We start from the raw sequence: 21,454 nt of genomic DNA, 5'->3' as shown, positions 1-21,454 counted from the left end.
TTGTTACATTGTGAAACTTCCTGAGAATTATTGATAAAGCCTGGAAAAATTAATGTCATATTACAGCCTGACCCATAGAGAAAAATTGGAAACAAGGTTCACTGAATACGGCACATGTATACAAACAATAGAGGTTCAAGTCTCTTTGGACTATGGATCTTCAGGCTAGTCAGGCGAAGTAGCAGTTCAGTGGTTTAACTCAGTGGTTCTCAACCTTGTAAGTGTCACGGCCCCTTAAAATTCATACGTCATTTTTTAATAATTTAGTCCATGAACATGCTCTACTCATTAAGAGTCCCTCCAGACAAGGGCACTGCTAACGCACTGCCGCTGTGAATAATGTATTTAAATGGAGGCCTTCAGAGACAGCCATGACCACAGAATCAGTCGTGCTGCAGACACACTGAGTGGGTGGTGGCCACTAAAAGTAGCGCTTCTCGTCACGATACATAGAATTAAATGGTAGGTTTCTGACGGGACCACCGCCAGGCCACTATTGTAGTGGCGCATTCATGGTCTGCTAACGGACGACTGTTGGGCCACCAATTCCCTACGCCTATACCATCACGACAGTATACAGGCTGTTACGACAAAATAATATAGAATGACGATAATAATAATAATAATAATAATAATAATAATAATAATAATAATAATAATAATAATAATACTTACTTACAAATGGCTTTTAAGGAACCCGAAGGTCCATTGCTGCCCTCACATAAGCCCGCCATCGGTCCCTATCCTGTGCAAGATTAATCCAGTCTCTATCATCATATCCCACCTCCCTCAAATCCATTTTAATATTATCCTCCCATCTACGTCTCGGCCTCCCCAAAGGTCTTTTTCCCTCCGGTCTCCCAACTAACACTCTATATGCATTTCTGGATTCGCCCATATGTGCTACATGCCCTGCCCATCTCAAACGTCTGGATTTAATGTTCCTAATTATGTCAGGTGAAGAATACAATGCATGCAGTTCTGCGTTGTGTAACTTTCTCCATTCTCCTGTAACTTCATCCCGCTTAGCCCGAAATATTTTCCTAAGCACCTTATTCTCAAACACCCTTAACCTATGTTCCTCTCTCAGAGTGAGAGTCGAAGTTTCACAACCATACAGAACAACCGGTAATATAACTGTTTTATAAATTCTAACTTTCAGATTTTTTGACAGCAGACTGGATGATAAAAGCTTCTCAACCGAATAATAACACGCATTTCTTTTTAATAATAATAATAATAATAATAATAATAATAATAATAATAATAATAATAATAATAACCAATGCTTTTCTTCTGGAGGAAAGGTAGTGAAACTCTGTGTAGAATATTTTATACCAGATGGGGAGATGATTATTATTCACTGCACAGGAATTTTTTCGTTTTTAACCTCCTTTTCGTCCAACTAAGATTTTCAAGGTCTAAGCAGAATTCAAATAAAAATTATATTAAAAACATAGTTATTCACACATATTTCGGTTCCATGATGAAAAATATAACAATAAAGGTGCTGGAACACAGATCCAAAATGTTCTGCCAGAAAAAAAAAATTATAACAACTTCTATGTAGCGTCGGACCGATGGCGGGCTTATGTGAGGGTGGCAATGAACCTCCGGGTTCCTTAAAAGCCAGTCAGTAAGTAAGTATACATTGCTTCAGCTGAAATGATTTGTTCTATGAGGGGTCTCTGTAGGCTGCTTTTGAAGTGAGGCGCTATAATGTGCCATGTATGCCATCACAGGGTGATTTGCCATGGCTTGAAGCAAAAAATGACCACATGCATTCCAGGCCCTGAAAGTCATGGCTGTGGTAGCACATAATACTGAGCTGCACTACCATCTGTAAAATATTCTATGTACTTCAAATTTGGTATCATGTTCCTTGGTTAGGGCAGTATTAATTTCTGCGTTTTGAATATGAAAGGAACATAATGTATTATATCAGAAACTGTTTGATCCGGTCTCAGCTTCTTCAATATAGTATGCAGACTACAGTAACCATGTTCCAGAGAAATCTTGGATGACAAAAGAGTAATTTCCATCAGCATTATCGCAGTGTCATCATTTATAGCCTCTCTCTTTTCGGTGTTTTAGGTAATTTGACTGACATTTTGCAATGTACGTCTGAGGTATTAACTTTTCCAGTTTGCTTGTGAGTGTTCCATTGAACTCCGTTGTGACAGAGGTAACTGTTGTCAAATCCATTCTGTCTGTTGGTACTCCTCTATAATATGATCATAGTCACCAAGCTTTTGTATAAGAGATTCTTCTCGAACTGATTTTCCACACAGCCTCCACATCACATACCACAAGTTTAATAAGGTCATTCACTGTAAGTTCCTTCCAGTTGTAGATCAGACATTCTGATGCACTGTGCAGACACAGACTGAAAGAGTTCCTGGTCTGCCTGCCAGTATGCACTGTTTAGGTCTTAGACTGCAGAACATTGAAAACCCTTTCAAATTAGGGCACTGCTTCCGAAATTCATCGTACAATTTCCTCCAATTACAAACAACTAACTGCTTTTCCATGTTGAATTTTTCGTACAATACTTTTAACACTTGAATATAAATAATTGATTAAATGGCGATCTTACTCTTGTTAATTATGTAGGCATGTGTGGCTTACAGCTGTTTCGGTGCTACTTGACACCATCCTCAGAGCCTTCTGTGTCTCGGCGTCATCTATTTGACACAACTCTTCATCACACGAACGCACCCACACAACTGGCAGCGAAGTTGAGATGACGCCGAGACACAGAAGGCTCTGAGGATGGTGTCAAGTAGGACCGAAACAGCTGTAAGCCGCACATGCTTACACAATTAACACGAGTAAGATCGCCATTATGTCAATTATTTAACTGCTTTTGTTGGTAAACATTTCTTGCAATGCTGACTTTATCTTTTTTCCGACTAAATTCAGAATTTAAATAAAAGTCGTTAACTTTTTTGATTGTGTCATCTGGTAACTTATTTCCCCTTCTTATTTCTGGAAGATCTAATATGCCCTTCTCTTTAAACACAGTCCGACTCTGTTGTTTTCTAATGCCAGGTGTTTGACAATAAAGTCATTTGACTTCTTGCACTCCAATATTTTTCAAAGCTATTATCGTGGCCAGCCACTGAAGCACAGATTTTGAGGTGTTCCGAATCCATTTCTTGGTTTGAGTTGCACAATGGGCAGTTAGGGGACTGATATATTCCAATTCTATGCAGGTGTTTGGCCAAACAGTCATGGCCTGTTGCCAATCTAAATGCAGCTACAGACGATTTTCGTGGTAAATCGGGAATTAACTGTGGATTATGATGCAGAGAGTTCCATTCTTTCCCTTGGGATTGTGTTATCAAATTTTGTTTGTTGAAGTCTAAGTATGTAGATTTAATAAATCTCTTCACAGAGTAATACGTAGATATAGTAACAGGTCTGTAAGTAGCAGTGCTGCCCTTCTTTGCTAATGCATCCGCATTCTCGTTTCCCAGGATTCCACAATGGGATGGTATCCATTGCAATACAATTCTTTTATTGAGTGATATTAATTGAGAGAGCATTTTAGTTATTTCTGCTGTTTGAGATGAAGGTGTGTGTTTAGAGACTATTGATAGAATAGCTGCTTTGGAGTCTGACAATATAACTGCATTCCTAAATTTATTGATGTGGCATAGAAGATTCCTGAGACTTTCGCTTATTGCAATGATTTCACCATCAAAACTTGTTGTTCCATATCCAAGAGATCTATAAAGTGAGAAGAGACAGCACGTAACACCTGCACCGGCACCTTGTTTTCCACTCCAATCCAACTCTGTAGCACCATATGATCAGTGACATCAAAAGTAGCTATAATCTTCTGTTTTGTCCATGGTGAGGGAATAGTGTCAGCAATTGTAGTTTTTCTCTGTATGTTAAAATCTCCAGTTTCACTTTCAACAGTTCAACCAACCATTTAGTGCGTGGGCTTTTTCAGCTAAATCACTTGATTTTAGCCTTTCCTGGTCAGAATTCTGTAGTGCTCGGGAAAAGTGGCACAAGTGAAAAATGTTAATTTTACAGGAGAAGGAAAAAAAACTGTTTTCACACTGGTTTATGTCGATTTGATTTTCTTCTGTATGAATTATTGTAATGGGGGAAATACTTATGTCTCTTTTCCCAAGCGAGCAGATGTTCCGTAAGTTGTCAATAAATTATCAAAAAATGTTTGTGGAAACTGACTTATGCCACTTTTCCCAAGCACTGCACAATTATCCATAGATGAACTGCCTCCACAACAACTTTACATATTTTGGCTTTCAGAGCAGAAGTATCTTGTCCTCCCCCCTAACTGCTGTGCTATGTTTAGCCACACTATGCATTTTAACTGGAGAAATGCCCAAGATTGCTAGACTTTCATTTAGAGCAGCGGTCATCAGCACACTGCACCCTCGGGCTAGCGTCTCTTACCCACGGAGAAGAGACTGCACCATGGTGCATCCATGGCTGTTCCCAGGTATGCTCTCTACCGCTTCCTGCTGCACGATGGGGCATATCACGTTGCTCTCTTTAACCTTTATCCTTTTCAGTGAGTGCTGACGACCACTGATTTACAGTTTCCTTTTGTTGTTCAAAGATTTGATCATCAGTGCTGGTGATGTCATCAGAACTTCTTGCTTCAGAAATAATAATTTCCGCTTTCTATCTGCAAGTGGAACACAGTTTCTTGCTAGGAATAGCCTGAATACCTTTGTTTTTCAGGGATATGACCACTTCTACGGATATCTCCCTCAATCTAGCTATGACGCTCTTTTTGTGAGAGTTAAAAATGTTAGAACATTTTTTTTTTTTTGCACGTAGTGAATACTTAAATTCCCTAGATTCAAAACCCCTTAAAGACCATTTTGTTCATAGTTGAGTTATGGACACACATTGTTCGCTAAGAATGAATTCTAATGATATGTATAGTTTCAATTCAAAAAGCCACTGAATTTAAAGCAAAATGTTTGTTAAAAGTCACTGTTAGGTTGAAAATTCTCTCTATTTGCCATCGGTTATTGTCGAAATCCCTTAATTGTGAAAGTGAATGTAGGAGATTTTGACTCTATAGGATTCACTTATGGAGACAGATAGCAGCTTGGGAAATCTCTTCTGCCTCAGAGATGCCGGTTCTCGATAACAGTAATTTTATTGTTGCTGCTCTTTCGATAAAACATTAATACCGTGAATATTTCCTGTGCAGTTTTCTGAGGTGAACTGGCCAATTGTGCACTGGCTGCATGACTCCACTTTAACCTACGCGAGTCATATTTATAAAATAATAAAAAAAGATGTCAGTCATTCTGATCTACATACATGAAACTATTTTAGTGTTAAGTTAAATGTATATTTCAATTCCCAATGTAACTTCTGATTAGTTACTTGAATATTTCCTGATCATATATTTGAGGTTATGTTATTTTTATTTTTGTGAAAAACACTTGAGAGATGTTCTTACCTTAAATTAAATGACCCCATGTGTCATTACACTGTGACAGTCATATATTGTTCATCAAATTTCACTTCTTCTCAACTGTAGCAGATAACATATTATTCAAGTTACAAACACAAACAGAATGTCAGTTCACAAAAAGGTTTTTAGCATAGAGGACTCTGCAAAGCAATAATGGAGGGAACTTTAAAATGAGAATTCTGCACTCCTCACCTCCTGCCTTCATTATAATCTATGCCACTATGTGAACGGTTTTCAATTCTCCAAAATCATTTTTATTCCAATTAAAGTACTTACTTTTATGAACTAATGAAGAAATTATGAGGTACCTATTTTCAATATGGGGTATGGTAATTCTTGAAAAAAATTATTTTATAATTGCTATTTTTAACCATTATTACCAATTTTATCATCAACAAGTACAAATTTCATTCATTTGTAATTATGTTCAACTCCCCCATTTTATTATGAACAATTAAAAAAAAAAGAGATGCTCTGAGTCATTCCTGTGCAAAGATATGATGAGCTGTTCTGTAAATTACTGCAGGTGATGCAAGTCCTCCAGAATCTATCATACTTCAGCAAACGACTTCAGAAGTCAGATATTTCCAGTCTAGAGTGTGTCAAACCTAATACCTCTGTGGTGGTGGATTACATGCCCTTGCTGAAAATTCATTTTCGCATGGAATGACCCTTGATGATATGTGTCACAGGAAGAACAATTGATTGGCCTATATACGTACATCTGAAGTGTGACTAGTTTAATATGTTATTATCGCCGCGCTCTCATGGTTAACATTCGGCAGGTCTTTGAAATGTAATTGCATTATTGTTTTCAATTTCTTATGTCGCCGCTCCAATCACTCGCCTCAATTTCAATATTACAACCAATAAGCTGCTTCCATTATTAAATGACACCTACTTGTCTAATCCACGTGGACTAAAACCGAGGTTACAATGTCTTGTGCTGACGACGAACATTAAGGTAGGGTAAACTAGATAGTGATTGACCGCATCCTTTTTTCAAGCATATTGTGAATAAACAACGACCTTGATTTCACTTTGTGCTGCATATACCTCTAGCAACAACCCTTACTTGTGGTTAGTAGTCGCTGTTCACCCCACTGAGTTAGTGTCTGTTGTCTGAGAGGACTGAAATCGAATGGAAGTGCAACTGAACGTAAACAAAAGTAACTAGAGTAACTGCAAAGAATAATGCGTGCTATAATTTCTTTTTTCTGCAAAGGATACAATAATTCTGGTGCTCGTCTCTATACTCATAGTGTGAGAAAAGGTATAAGGTTTCCGTCCACAGAATATTATTTTGTAAAAGCTTTTATATGATATAAAAATGCCCCGTGGTCAATCACTATAAAGTGAATGTTCGCAAACTAGAGTGACTGGTCGTTCATTGGAGATTTATCCTTCGAAGAGGTGGAAAAATTCAAATATCTTGGAGCAACAGTAACAAATATAAATGACACTCGGGAGGAAATTAAACGCAGAATAAATTTTGGAAATGCGTGTTATTATTCGGTTGAGAAGCTCTTATCATCCAGTCTGCTGTCCAAAAATCTGAAAGTTAGAATTTATAAAACAGTTATATTACCGGTTGTTCTGTATGGTTGTGAAACTTGAACTCTCACTCTGAGAGAGGAACATAGGTTCAGGGTGTTTGAGAATAAGGTGCTTAGGAAAATATTTGGGGCTAAGCGGGATGAAGTTACAGGAGAATGGAGAAAGTTACACAACACAGAACTGCACGCATTGTATTCTTCACCTGTCATAATTAGGAACATTAAATCCAGACGTTTGAGATGGGCAGGGCATGTAGCATGTATGAGCGAATCTAGAAATGCATATAGAGTGTTAGTTGGGAGGCCGGAGGGAAAAAGACCTTTGAGGAAGCCAAGACGTAGATGGGAAGATAATATTAAAATGTATTTGAGGGAGGTGGGATATGATAATAGAGACTGGATTAATCTTGCACAGGATAGGGACCGCTGGCGGGCTTATGTGAGGGCGGCAATGAACCTTCGGGTTCCTTAAAAGCCATTTGTAAGTAAGTAAGCCAGGTAAGGTGCATTATACAGGGGAAGCTTTACGAAACTCTGTAGAAGCTGTCCGCAGTGGAATTGGCTTAAATGAAGCTGCTAGGAAGTTTGGTGTCCCGAAAGCAACCATAGCGTTCAAAAAAAATATCCCGTTGAAGGAAAAGTGTCGCTTGGTCCTCGCCCAGTGCTGGGTGAAGAAGAAGATACTCTGGTACGATGGATAGTTGATTGTCACCGGAAGGGATTTCCCCGTAGAAAAGACGACGTCTTTGACAGTGTGAAAGAATATGTTGAAGAGAAGGGTCTAAAAACACCTTTTATTAACAATCGCCCTGGAGATGGTTGGTACAGGGCTTTTCTAAAGCGTCATCCAGAAATTGTAAATCGTACACCTGAGTCTGTCAAAGGAGCTAGCTCTTGCGTTTCAGAATCCAACATAAGAGGTTGGTTTGAGAGTGTTGGTGACATACTAAAAGAGGAAGGGGTTTTTGATATACTGAAAGACCCTCATCGTGTGTTCAATGGAGATGAGACAAATTTTTTACTTTGTCCATCTTCCAAAATCGTTCTTGCACCAAAGGGCGCTCGAAATGTTTATGAAAATGATGTTGGACAAGCTAAATCTGCCATTACATGCGTATTCAATTTTTCTGCCTCGGGTGACATGGTTCCACTAATGTTGATTTACCCTTATCAGAGAATACTTGCCAATATTGTGAGAACTGTACCTAAGAACTGGGGAGTAGGTCGGAGTGAAAATGGATGACTGCAGAGGTATTTTATGACTATTTAGGTAATGTTTTGTGTCCTTATTTAGTTACAAATGAAATACCTTTCCAATAATTTTGTTCGTAGATGGGCATAAGACTCATCTTACTCTTCATGTCAGTCAATTGTGTAGAGAACTGCAAATTATTCTGGTTTCTCTTTATCCCAATGCTACAAGAATATTACAGCCAGCTGATGTCTCTGCGTTCTGACCTCTCAAACGAGGTTGGATAGAAGAAGTTCGTCGTTGGCGTCAAACACATGAACACGAGCCAGTTACAAGACAGCTGGTAGCACCACTGTTGCAGAAAGCTATTAGTAACTCTCTCAGTAAGCAAACCATCCAAAATGGATTCCGTTCTACAGGACTTTTTCCATGGAATCCCGATGCTGTTGACTTTAGCAAGTGTGTCGGCAAAGACTGTGAGAAGACACAGTCATGTGAAACATCTAATCATGCTAACGATTCAGCAGAAAAAAGCATAACATTCGAACGTTTCAGTGCCATTGTCGGTTCAGAAAAACTTGATGTATTTCATGCCATGAAAGCTGAAGGACATTGTATACAAGGCAGTGATCCAACTTCTACAGAGCTCCTGTACACTATTTTCTGTGAACTCAGGCCTGAATCTAGTGCTGAAGCACAATTGTCGAATCATTCAGATCCTATATCCAATGTTTGCATAGGTACTGAAGAATCTAGACCGAGTACTAGCAACACTGAGAGCCAAGACTCATCACTTGCACAAATCTTACAGTGGCCTGGTACCCCAAAGAGAGAGGGAAAACGAAACTGTGAACGTACGCCATTTGTAATAACATCGGAGAAATGGCACGCACTTGCTTCTGATAAGGCACAAAAGAGAAAGATGGAAGAAGAGGCAAGAGAAGAAAGGAAGCGAATAAGAGATGAAAGAAAGGGAGCGAGAAGAGTTGTTAATGAGAAAGACCAAAACAAGAGAAACGAAACAGACAAGAAAAAAGTGAAAACTGTGAAAATGTGTTGTTCAATCACTAATAAGCTGGTATACAATAACCGTGCAGTAGACGGTCAATCGCTAGTACATGTGTGGTCAATAACTGTGCAGTAGACGGTCAATGACTGTAAAAGTGGACTTGTGTTTATTTAATTTACGTTTGCATTAAAATTATATTTTTTCTTTTATTTATTGATTCTGTTTTGTTTTTGAATCTTCACTTGACCCAATGTCTTTAAAATTACCTCAATAAATTATCACTGTTTTGCAACATCTCATTATTTTATGATTCATTGGCTTAAGTGGTCAATCACTATACAGTCTACCCTATGCCATTAAAAATTATTATGAAGAGTTAAGAATGTCAACATACTCGTATATAAAATAATAATAATAATAATAATAATAATAATAATAATAATAATAATAATAATAATAATAATAACAGCCATTTAACAATATAACAAACTAGTGCTTATTCTTATCGAGGAAGTAGATGTGACAACGTGACACTTAGAGTGAAACCTACAGAGTAACAATCGGTCGGCAAAATTATGTTTTGAAAGCACAGCGCACGTTATTGTATGATGCCGGCATGTTAAGCATGAGAGCGCGGCGATAATACTAGTCAGCGATGTATGCAATGGAGAGGAAAAGGAACTGGCCACCACACTCCATTATTTCCTGGCTTAGTTGTCTCATGAGTGATCTTATTGGAGACACTTGTGGGATCCAGACCTGTCTTCGGACAGTTGACTAAACAACAAGAATAGGCAGTTACCAAGTGGTTTGTTATGGTCTCTCATCAGTCCATCTCTCAGCCATGTGACCAGTAGATCCTCTTTCATACTGCAGAATTTGTTTAGGGATGCGATATTAATTTATCCATTCTTTTAACATGTTTTACCCAGTCTTTGGTTCTTTACATATCGTAAAACCGGATTTTTCAGTATATCTTCAGTCTCCTAATGATACGGATATCATTATGTTATTCTTGCTGTAAGCCTCATGCAATTCATCCCTCAAGCAGTTATTCTTGGGCAGTCTGGTATTCTAATCGTCCATGTCTCACACATATAAGACAGAACTGATCGGACAAGAGTTTTATAAATTTTGATTCGTGTGTTCACCTATATTACTGTTTATAAATGCAATAGCTACTTTTATTTTAGATGTCAAGATGATAATGAATAACTGAAGTAATTGAAGGTATTTATCCTTTCTAATAATTTGTTGTCTAGGCACATTTTTATAGTTATTGGTTTCCTCCCTTTTAAAGCAAGCACTTTAGTTTTGTGTAATGAAATTTTCATATCAAAGTACATTCCATGTAGCTCAATTGGTAACAGCTGGCTAAGGATTGGAAGATCCGACTTCGGTCCCAGTTAGTGCCGAGATTTTCTCGTCATTAAATTCCCAGAACGACCCTGAGGTTCACTCAGCCTGCTATCAAATTGAGTAAAAAAAAAAAAAGTGGTCGCAGCATGCTGCCAACCACACAACCTCATTCTTCTGCTGAGGCAAAGAACGCATGGAGCTCTACCTCATGGCATATATGAGAGTACTACCTACCTTATCTGCATTATATTATAATGGTAACTGTAGGCCACGTTCAGATTTCGCAAGTATTACTGTACCTGGACATTGGCATATGAATATATATAAATTACATAGTGTTCTGCCAAATGTAAGGCCTTTCACTGCAAATCCAGCATTTTGAAATCTTTCCTATTTTCTGCCTTCCTCTTAATCTCCGCATATGATCCATATATTTTAATGTTGTCTATCATCTGATATCTTCTTCTGCCCGAACTCTTCTCCCATTCACCATTCCTTCCAGTGCATCCTTCAGTAGGCAGTTTCTTCTCAGCCAGTGACCCAGCCAATTCCTTTTCCTCTTCCTGATCAGTTTCAGCATCATTCTTTCTTCACCCACTCTTTCCAACACAGCTTCATTTCTTATTCTGTCTGTCCATTTCACACGCTCCATTCTTCTCCATATCCACATTTCAAATGCTTCTATTCGCTTCTCTTCACTTCGTCGTAATGTCCATGTTTCTGCCCCATACAATGCCGCACTCCATACAAAGCACTTCACTAGTCTCTTCCTTAGTTCTTTCTCCAGAGGTCCGCAGAAGTTGCTCCTTTTTCTATTAAAAGCTTCCTTGGCCATTGCTATCCTCCTTTTGACTTCCTGGCAGCAGCTCATGTTACTGCTTATAGTACACCCCAAGTATTTGAAGCTGTCCACTTGCTCTACTGCCTCATTTAGTATTCGCACGTTTACCTTCTTTATTTTTGTTCCTATAACCATGGTCTTCGTCTTGTTTGCATTTATCTTCATCCCATACTGCACACAGCTGTCATTTAGCTCCAGTAGCATATCCCTTAGTATTACCACCTCATCTGCTAAGAACGGAATATCATTAGCAAATCATGTATACTTTATTCTTCTTCCTCCTACTATCACCCCTCCTATGTCGTGAAAACAGTTCTTCACTAAAATCTCCAAGGAGATGTTGGACAGGGTAGGTGATGAAGGCATCCTTGTCGTATTTCACGTCCTTCAGACATTGGCATATGAAATAGTAGTATCGAAATTCCAGTCTATTTGTAATTGGTTGATCTCTGCTGCATTTTATTATGGTGTTCGTGTAGATTATAAACAGAAGGGTGGACATTCTGCATCCCTGTCATAGTCCTCGGTTAACAGGTTTTCAATCTGACAGACAATTATTCTCTTTCTGTATAATTTAGATATATTCTTAATTATCTGTACAATATTCCATCATTATGTACAATTGAAAGTAGGTTTTCTCTGTTAACTTTATTGAATGCCTTTATATAGAGTGTCAGGGGTACCATATATGTGCAAATATTATATTGATACTTGTTTAAGAAAAATTCCTATAAAACAACGCTCTATTTACTGTTTCCCTTGCTGTAATGTGAGTGGCGCCAACTTATATGGGCGCATAGGGCCCCAGTCTACCCAATAATTTGTCGTGTTATTATTAACTATTATTATCATTATTATTTATGGGCTTTATTTATTTTAACTTATAACTCCAGTGTTTGAGCCCACCCAATGTTTTCCAAAAGTTGGCGCCACTGAATGTGTTTTTATGTATTCACGATATGATGTTTTATGAATGATAGTATTGTCGCCGCATACTTAACATGTCAGCATCATACAATAACGTGCGGTGTGCTTTTAAAACATAATTTTGCCGACCGATTGCTGCTCTGTAGGTTTCACTCTAAGCATCACGTTGTCACGTCTACTTCCTGGATAAGAATAAGCACTAGTTTGTTATATTGTTAAATGGCTATTATTATTATTATTATTATTATTATTATTATTATTATTATTATTATTATTATTATTATTATTATTTCATATACGAGTACGTTTACATTCTTAACTCTTAATAATAACTCTTAATAATAACTCTTAATAATAATTTTTAATTACATACCTTAATGTTCGTCCTGAGCACAAGACATTGCAACCTCGGTTTTAGTCCACGTGGATTAGACAAGTAGGTGTCATTTAATAATGGAAGCAGCTTATTGGTTGCAATATTGAAATTGAGGCGAGTGATTGGAGCGGCGACATAAGAAATTGAAAACAATAATGCAATTAAATTTCAAAGACCTGCCGAATATTAACCATGAGAGTGCGGCGATAATACTATGAAACGCCTGTCAGTTTAGACTACACGCAATCATATGTTCTCCAGCATGAACTCTTCCTCAGTCAGTTGAAGGCCATTAAACTTGCAGGAAGCTCGCTTGACGTAATGGAAGGATTCTCTCTAATGTTGAATTAGCCGATATTCATTTAATGTATGGCACAGCAAGAGAATATGCCATCGTGGCAAGGAAGCTCTATTGGTTACCATTTACAAATCGTCTAGAAGTATTAACTAACCTAAAAACATGGTATTTTTCATGTCTAAAAATAATTTTGAATACAGAAAACTTTTTTTACATAATGTTGTTCAATATACTATACCCAATTACCTCTAAAAATATTTGCACATATACCAAAACCCTGTATAATGTATGAATGCAATATGTGTAGTCGTATTAAATTCCTTCTGTACAATTTTGAATTGAAAGGACTGTTCTGCATGTCAGCAGTGGCTCGCTGTTGAAGTGAGCCAGAGAGTTCATGAACACAGAATTACGTTTGTCAGCGAGGGCAGTTCTGGGCGAAATTGATGAAATAAATGTTTTGAATTTGTCCCGTTTACTGAATAACTGAATGGTTCACACACTGAGAACAGACCCAAATTCACCGTTAGAGCCGAGGTAGATGGCTGCAGAGACACGTCTCTACAGCCTCAGAGCTTCCGTGCAACTCCACTCTCTTGTGCTCTCTTTGCCGTTTCTTGTGGTCTTGGGTTCTTTGATTTGTCTGGGGATACCCTTTTCTCCACTTTTGCATTCCCTCAACATTTCAAGTTCGAGGAATTCTGAAAGTTCACAAAGTTTCACGCACAACTACTTTTTGAAAGTTGAGAGTTCAATTTACTCCAGATCATTGTAGGTAGTAAGTAGATAGGTAGGTATCTAATGCTTTTGATTTAACAACAGAGAATTGCACGCATTGTATTCTTCACCTGACATAATTAGGAACATTAAGTCCAGACGTTTGAGATGGGCAGGGCATGTAGCACGTATGGGTGAATCCAGAAATGCATATAGAGTGTTAGTTGGGAGGCCGGAGGGAAAAAGACCTTTGGGGAGGCCGAGACGTAGATAGGAAGATAATATTAACATGTATTTGAGGGAGGTGGGATATGATGATAGAGACTGGATTAATCTTGCTCAGAATAGGGACCGATGGCGGGCTTATGTGAGGGCGGCAATGAACCTCCGGGTTCCTTAAAAGCCAGTAAGTAAGTTATTTTCTCTCTTGCTTCCCAGGATTTAGATGTAAGACTTTTTTTTTTTTTTTTGTTGAAGTGCTTCCAGTGTGTTAAATGATTCATATCCATTTCTTCTTGTTAAGAGCACAATACACAATTGAAGGGCTTAGTGGAAGAAGGGGGTATCCCTCAAAAGTATATTTTTGAGATATTTAGCATTTTGTTAGATTCTCTGTAACTTAAGGAAAATAATAAGTATCACAAAGTCTTTTGGGTAATGTGTTAGGTAGGTATTGAACTAACTTTCTGCAAATGTAGAGCATAATATCTTGATTATTATTATTGTTATTGTAAGAAAATTTCACTTATGATATACTATATTTTACAACAAAGAAAGAAACAAACTTTGAAAGGTATTAATCAAAAGACACTTAAATAAGATTCATTTGTTTGTCTGTTGAGTCAACTGTCCGAAGACAGGTCTGAACCTTATAAGTGATGCCAACAAGGCACCACTTATGAGGCAACTAGACCAGGAGGTAATGGGTTATAATCATTGTTTTCTACTTCACATCCATTATCTAATTTCAAATTTAAATAAAAGTTGTGATGAATTGGACGTATGAACTTTAATATGGACAGTATGTCAGGACGCTAAGCAGCTTTGATGAGCATTCCATCGGGGTGCTTTGGTTTCATAACTGTGCCTGCTATACAGGGTGTTAAATATATCCAATATGTTAGGAGGTGCTAGTATGCATCAAAACAAGAAAATAATGTCTAATAAACATCGGTTCTACAACACATACTTTCTGAACACTTCTTCATAGGAGGTGCCTAATCTAATGTTCACTCATCACAATGCATTTCTCTGCCCTTTGGCGTAAGGAATCACGCTCTCTTTGAAATTGACCTGATTCCTTTATGTGTCCCCATAACAAAAGTCTAGGAGATTTAGGTTTGGGGAACGAGCAGGCCAAGGTGTGGGGCTTCCCCGACCATTGCAGTGGTGTGCGTCATCGTGTATGAACCACACCTGTGTCCCCGTAACCAAAAGTCTAGGGGATTTAGGTTTGGGGAACGAGCAGGCCAAGGTCTGGGGCTTCCCCGACCATTGCAGTGGTCTTGAAATGTCAACGTCAGGTGTTCACGCACATTGTGGTGAAAATGTGCTGGTGCGCCATGTGTATGAACCACATCTGTAGTCCTGCTGACATGACACATTCTCCAGCAAGGCAGGCAATGCGTTAATAAGAAAGTCCTAAAAGTCTCTGTGGTAGCACATATGGCCCTATTAATCTTTCACCAAGAATGCCTGCTCATACGTTGATTGAGAATGGGTGCTGATGCCTCGTTTCTTCAACTGCATGGGAATTTTCATCAGCCCACACATGCTAATTATGAAAATTCACAACACCATCTCTGCTGAACCCCGCTCATATCCGCAACCAGACTTTTGTTTTTAGTATTCCTTGCGACGTATCATTATTCCATGCCAAAGGTGTCAACTACGGTATGATTTTCTGGTAGTCTGCTGTATTGTAGGGCAGAGAAATGCATTGCCATGAATGGACGTCACATTGAGCACCTCTTATGAACAAGTGTGTGTTGCAGGACCCATGTTTATTAGACATTATTTTCTTATTTTGATGCATACTATCACCTCCTAAAATAGTGGATACTTTTAACATCCTGTATTTGGTGGCTTTTCTTTGCCTGTATGTTAGTGAACACTTTAGCAGACATTACTTTGTCTGTGCGTGTAATATATTCTTGTCCACTGTTTCGTGCCTTCTGTCTGCTGTTGTCTTTCCATTTTATGGATTTCTTTTCCTCTTTTTGCTATTATTTGTCTTATTTTCACCATTTCGTCACTTACAACATCCGCCATGTTGCTTGGAAACTTATTGTATCAAAGCAGTATTCTCCCATTGGTCAGTTAGGTAAACAGCTGGCCAATCAGAACCAAGGTTTCAAGGAACAGTGGGATACCTCCTTATTCCATTCAGAATTTTGATACAACTTACAAAGCCCTTTCATATGTTCATATTTACTTTAAAATGGGACTATCCCTTACTTAAATAGCACATTAAACTAACAGTAGATGGACTCAGCTTTCATAATATGGACTTAGTTAATTTTTTACCAAAATGTGGGATACCCCCTTATTCCACTAACCCCTTCAATTGTTTTCATTGTTTTCGCCTTTATTTCTTTGTACTCTGTCAATCAACATCTCACACATCCAGTCTGGTTCAGATGTCACAGAGATGAAAGAGCATAAAACTGCCACCGGAGTGCAATTTTCGAGGCATGTTTTGCCCCATCCCTCTTGCTGGTCTTAAAAGAGTCCAACTGGTTTATGATTTCGAGACTCCTTTGTTTACACGGTGTATACTTTTCGTTTAGCTATTTTTACTAAATTTGTTCAAATGTTGTAAGTGATTTTAATGTAACATTTTCTTCTGACATTGTTACCACGTGGTTGGCTACCTGCTGTGCTGAACACATCCAGCCCATCCTTCCAAACTCTAAACTGGTTACGGCTTAACGAACGTAGAAATTTTCATTCTCTTGTTATCTTTTCCAAGTCCTTCACACCTCTACAGCTACCTACCTTGCCTCCCATTTCAGCTACCTGTCATCATATCACAATCTCTTCACACGCACGCAAAAGAGGCGCATACTAGCCATACCAACACATAAGACTTCATCGTATTCATCATCATACACAATCTCACTCTCGCGCTTGTGGAATACCGTACCCAGTGATATCAGAGACTGTCAGAATTTAGTAGCGTTCAAAAGCAAGCTTATTAAGCATTTTCTTACTGCGTAGAGTAGGTTTAATTTTTACTTCGTCAATAAAAGAAATGTTTCTCTCTTCTTAACTTTTACAATAAACTGTCTAGCTTTTATTAATCAGTTAATCTTTTAGTACTTTGATTTTTATTGTACCTGTAAATTTAATATTAATTGTAATCATAATTGTAATTGTATTCTTAATATTGTAGTTGTAATCCCCTGGTAGAGAGGAAGAGAAGGCCTGATGGCCTTATCTCTACCAGGTTAAATAAATAAATAAATAAGAAATAAAACACAAAAATGTACGGTAGTTCTACTTCAAAATCATTTTATTCTTCTACCAGAATGTTTGGATAATACTCATATAATTCAATTTTTAATACATTAGTAAATATTTTATATCCACAATTCAAAAGGCTTATTCCTTGTAATTTTCACAGTCTTTCAAAGTACTCTTTTTTGAATTGGTATTACAATAATTGCATTTTGCAAGCTGTGAGGAGGCTTGTCCTGGTGCCATATTTTATTGAGCAAAGACAGCGATTGATTGATTGTTTATTCAATACATTACTAAATACATGATGTACACGTCATTAAATTACGAAGCCGTTCAAAAAGTAAGTTTCCTTTGGTCCCTTTTACAGAAACAGAAATACAGTTTCATGGAAAGATTTATTGGAACATATGCAGCAATTGTTGAGCTATTCTTCAACATATTCAACAGAATTGAAACATTTATCATGCCATAGGATCAACAGAGAGAGGTGCAGACGGCACTCACACACTGCTTCTGATCCCAGGTGGCAGACTGCTATGGCACAGGGATACATACAAAAGTTGATCCCACAGTTTGACAAATGTCTTAATACTGGTGGGGAATATGCTGAAAAATAACTCAATTGCTGTATCTGTTCCAATAAATGTTTCCATGAAAATTGTGTTTTCTTTCTGTAAACGCCTACAGATCCAATTTTCTTTTGGTTAAGTAACGTTCAAATCCATCATATTTATTAACTCTCTGCCAAGTGACACCAAAGTAGGAGTGAAGTATTTTCTGTGGAGTGGATGACTCTATGGCATTCTGTTATTAAGCAAATTTGTCTCCCAAGAGCTGGAGCCTCAGCCTCTGAAGAAGTGGGTCAAATGTCTTAAAGCCTGTTACAATCCTGAGCAATATTCAGAATTACGAACACTGTCTCAGTTTTTGTGTACCTGGGCATAATGCCTGTGTAGAAAGGATTTTTTCCTTGAAATGAATAGCCAATGAGCTGATGAAAGGAAAAGACTCGAAGTACCCTGTGTGTTATAATATACGGTACCGGAATCTAATTTTAAAGACATGACGAGTGTTGCATTTTATAATTGCCTCATGAATAAAGATGCTCTATTAAAAAAATTCCCAAGCTTATAAGTATGACTGGCACGCAACGCATTAATGTAAATGTAAAACACTGTGTTATTTGTTGTGCTATGCTCAGTGGCGGCTGATTGGCTGAGGCAAGTGAGACCAGCCTTGGCGTCCTTAAACTCAAACTTTTGTGTTTTTTAGTCGTATATAACATAATGATATTAGTTATTTGAATGAAGCATAAGCCTTGTAGAAGTATTAGAGAACTTTGTGTTGTATATAGATCTGTCTTGCAGTAAAACTTGTTCCTGAGGCCAGTCCGGCCAGGTCTGGCTTCTGCATTTCACGTTTCCATGGGTTTTGAGGTTACACTGAGACACATTTCTTATGGCCTCGTGGCCTAGCAGGTGTTAGCCTTCACTTCTCCCATTCAGAACCCGGTCTTTTGTCATTGCCAGTTCCTAGGGTGCGATGGTGTGAAAAAACAGTGGTGAATTTTCGTTTGGTCCACTGTGGTTATGAGTTCTGGGAAAATAGAAATCAAAAGAGATGCGAGAAAAAATAATGATAATTGTAATAAATTCTTTATTAGAGTATCAATTTCGACAGGAAATAATATTGAAAGGAGGGAAGTTTTAAATTAAGACAAAGCTGCGCTATCACTGCTAATTTTTCAGGAAGATAATCTTAAAACGCGAGCTTTCAATCAAAAGCACTTAATATATATAGTCCTTTTGCTTTCAATGCATCCTGGTGTGAAAACATAAATTGGTCTTTGGTCGTGCTTGTTGCTGTCAAAAGAGAGAGAGAGAGAGAGAGAGAGAGAGAGAGAGAGAGAAAGAGAGAGAGAGAACAATCTAGCCTACTGACAGCTTTGTGATCGGAAAAATATTTCACGCATGCTTCTTCAGCTGAGCATAATATGCACTGCTTTATAAAAATTAAACAGTTACTGTAACAAACTCTCTGGATATCAACTTATTTGTTCAGTGACATATTATTAATTTAATTTCTTCCTGTAACCACTACAGGTTGCTATCGACAAAGAGTACCATGATACAATAGAGTAAAAGCCTTGAGGCTTAGTGATACATTGTTGTTAGAGTGAAAAATAAACAATTTGAATTATATTGAAACACATGATGTTAAACGAAGTAACGTCAAGGAGATGCGAATTAGTCATGGTCCATATGTATGATGCCTGAAAATAGCTATTGAGCCTTTGAGTGCTGCAATTGTTAGATATCTTAAAATATTTTTATGCAGGCCAAAAGATTTACAGAAGTCGACTAGGAACCGGGATATGGTCCCACGGGCTCCTATCATTAGTCCCGTAATGACGATGGATTCCAGATGGCATTTGTCCTTATGAAACTGATGGAAGGTTCATATATATTCCTTTTTTCCTCGTGTACTTCTTCTGGCTGGTGTTCGTGCGATTCGAATCTCACAGTAGGGTCTATGATGTAACCTTCAAGAGAGGGAGGTTTAATAATAATTTATTTATTTATTTACTATTATTTATTGTACTGTACAATAGTCAGAGGCCAATAACAGTTCAGCACAAAGCATAATTACAATATGACAAAATTATAATAAAATTGCATAAAAATATTTATTACACATAAATACAATTGATGACAATGAATGGACAGAATAAATGGATGACTTTAAAATACATAATAAGAATAATTCAGTAAAATAAATATTAAAAAGCCAGAAACTCAACACACTAGAACAATATGAAATATACAGACACACGAAAACACACCCCAACGATATTCTCAACACACAACTCAGTTTCAAAACACATACACTCTTTGACTCTACACTACGAACGCACCCACACAGGAAACAACAAGAGACGCCAAGACCAACAACGACCAGTTCTGAAGATGACCCATAAGTAGGTCGAAACATGTTAACAAGGTACGTTAAAATTTAACACAAGAAAGTCTTATCATACATATTCCGAAGTGATACAGTGTTAAAAGTTGTGAAATCAAGATGTAAAATATTAAAACATTAATAATACATGAGTAATATAAATGAAGAGTCCACTGCAAGAATGATGGATGTCACTTTCTTGTCGAAAATGAACCAAGACCGTCAATGCATAGCTTAAGACATATAGAATGTACATAGCCTAGAGAGTTATATGGCATTAACACTGATAGTCATTGTCCAGTAATGATCGGAAAATCACAGTTAAGCTTCGAGCGCTAAGCATTTCAAACTTTCAATTGCTTCTCCTGCAAAATGTATTGCAAATGACATCCATCATTCTTGCAGTGGACTCTTCAAATGAATATTGAAAAATTTTATAAAATGAATTCCAAACAAAACATAAATTATAAATAATTTAATAATAACAATAACAATCATAATAATAGTAATAATGTCAATCATAATTAAATATACTCCCTCTGTTCCAAAATATGGTATAGTAACAAAGAAAACAAGTTTGATCATTGTGTATGCGTGCACGAAATGTTTCGCGGTGTGGTATTCTGTTCAGTAGTGAAGGGACTTTCAGACAGTGCAGCTGTGAATGTTTCTAATCTTCTGTAGTGCATCAAACTATAATATTTAAATCGTTCATTATGAACAGAAATCAAATAGGTGTTCCTGTTGCAGGTAAAAAATTAAAGCACCTTGCGAAAATGTTCTTTAAACATATTACTTGTCCAAGAGCTTATAGCCTCTGAAATAATGCATTTCCGACCACTGGTTCCTTACGTCAAAATGCTCAGTTTAGAGTCTTCTATCATCTGTATAATTTTGACCCCAAAGGTTGGAGACACTGTATAACCATGAAAATTGTTACCGGTACCTATTGTAATTTATGACACTAGAAGACAGCAAAATAACAGCAGCTGTGAAATCTAGTCTTACTTTGTGCTTCCAGGAAGGTCCCCGTTGGACAGACAGCTAGCACATGGACTGGTTCAACAGGATCAAGCACTTCGACCCAACGTGGTGCATGTCTTTCAGAACTAAGTAAGTTCCTTCAGATACACCTTATTATAGCTTGCTATCGACTTTTAGGTATTCAGAATGCAATAGCTACCATAGTAATGTCACGAAAAGTTACTGAAAGTTGGCAGGGAGAAGGGTGAGAATAATGACTCATGTGTGTTGAATCACGATAAAAACATTATTCGTGATAC

General features: G+C 37.6%; 1 long non-coding RNA gene across 1 annotated transcript in view; it reads left to right on the top strand.

Moving 5' to 3' along the window:
• Positions 1-21,454, top strand: part of LOC138705735 (uncharacterized) — a 49,550-nt gene that overhangs the window by 23,186 nt on the left and 4,910 nt on the right. Inside the window, exon 4 of the long non-coding RNA XR_011333741.1 lies at positions 21,193-21,284. This is a non-coding gene — a long non-coding RNA (uncharacterized lncRNA). The remainder of the gene's footprint in view (positions 1-21,192; positions 21,285-21,454) is intronic.

Source organism: Periplaneta americana, chromosome 9 (genome assembly GCF_040183065.1).
Source record: "Periplaneta americana isolate PAMFEO1 chromosome 9, P.americana_PAMFEO1_priV1, whole genome shotgun sequence".
Classification (NCBI taxonomy): domain Eukaryota; kingdom Metazoa; phylum Arthropoda; class Insecta; order Blattodea; family Blattidae; genus Periplaneta; species Periplaneta americana.
This window is presented reverse-complemented; position numbering and strand designations above follow the sequence as displayed.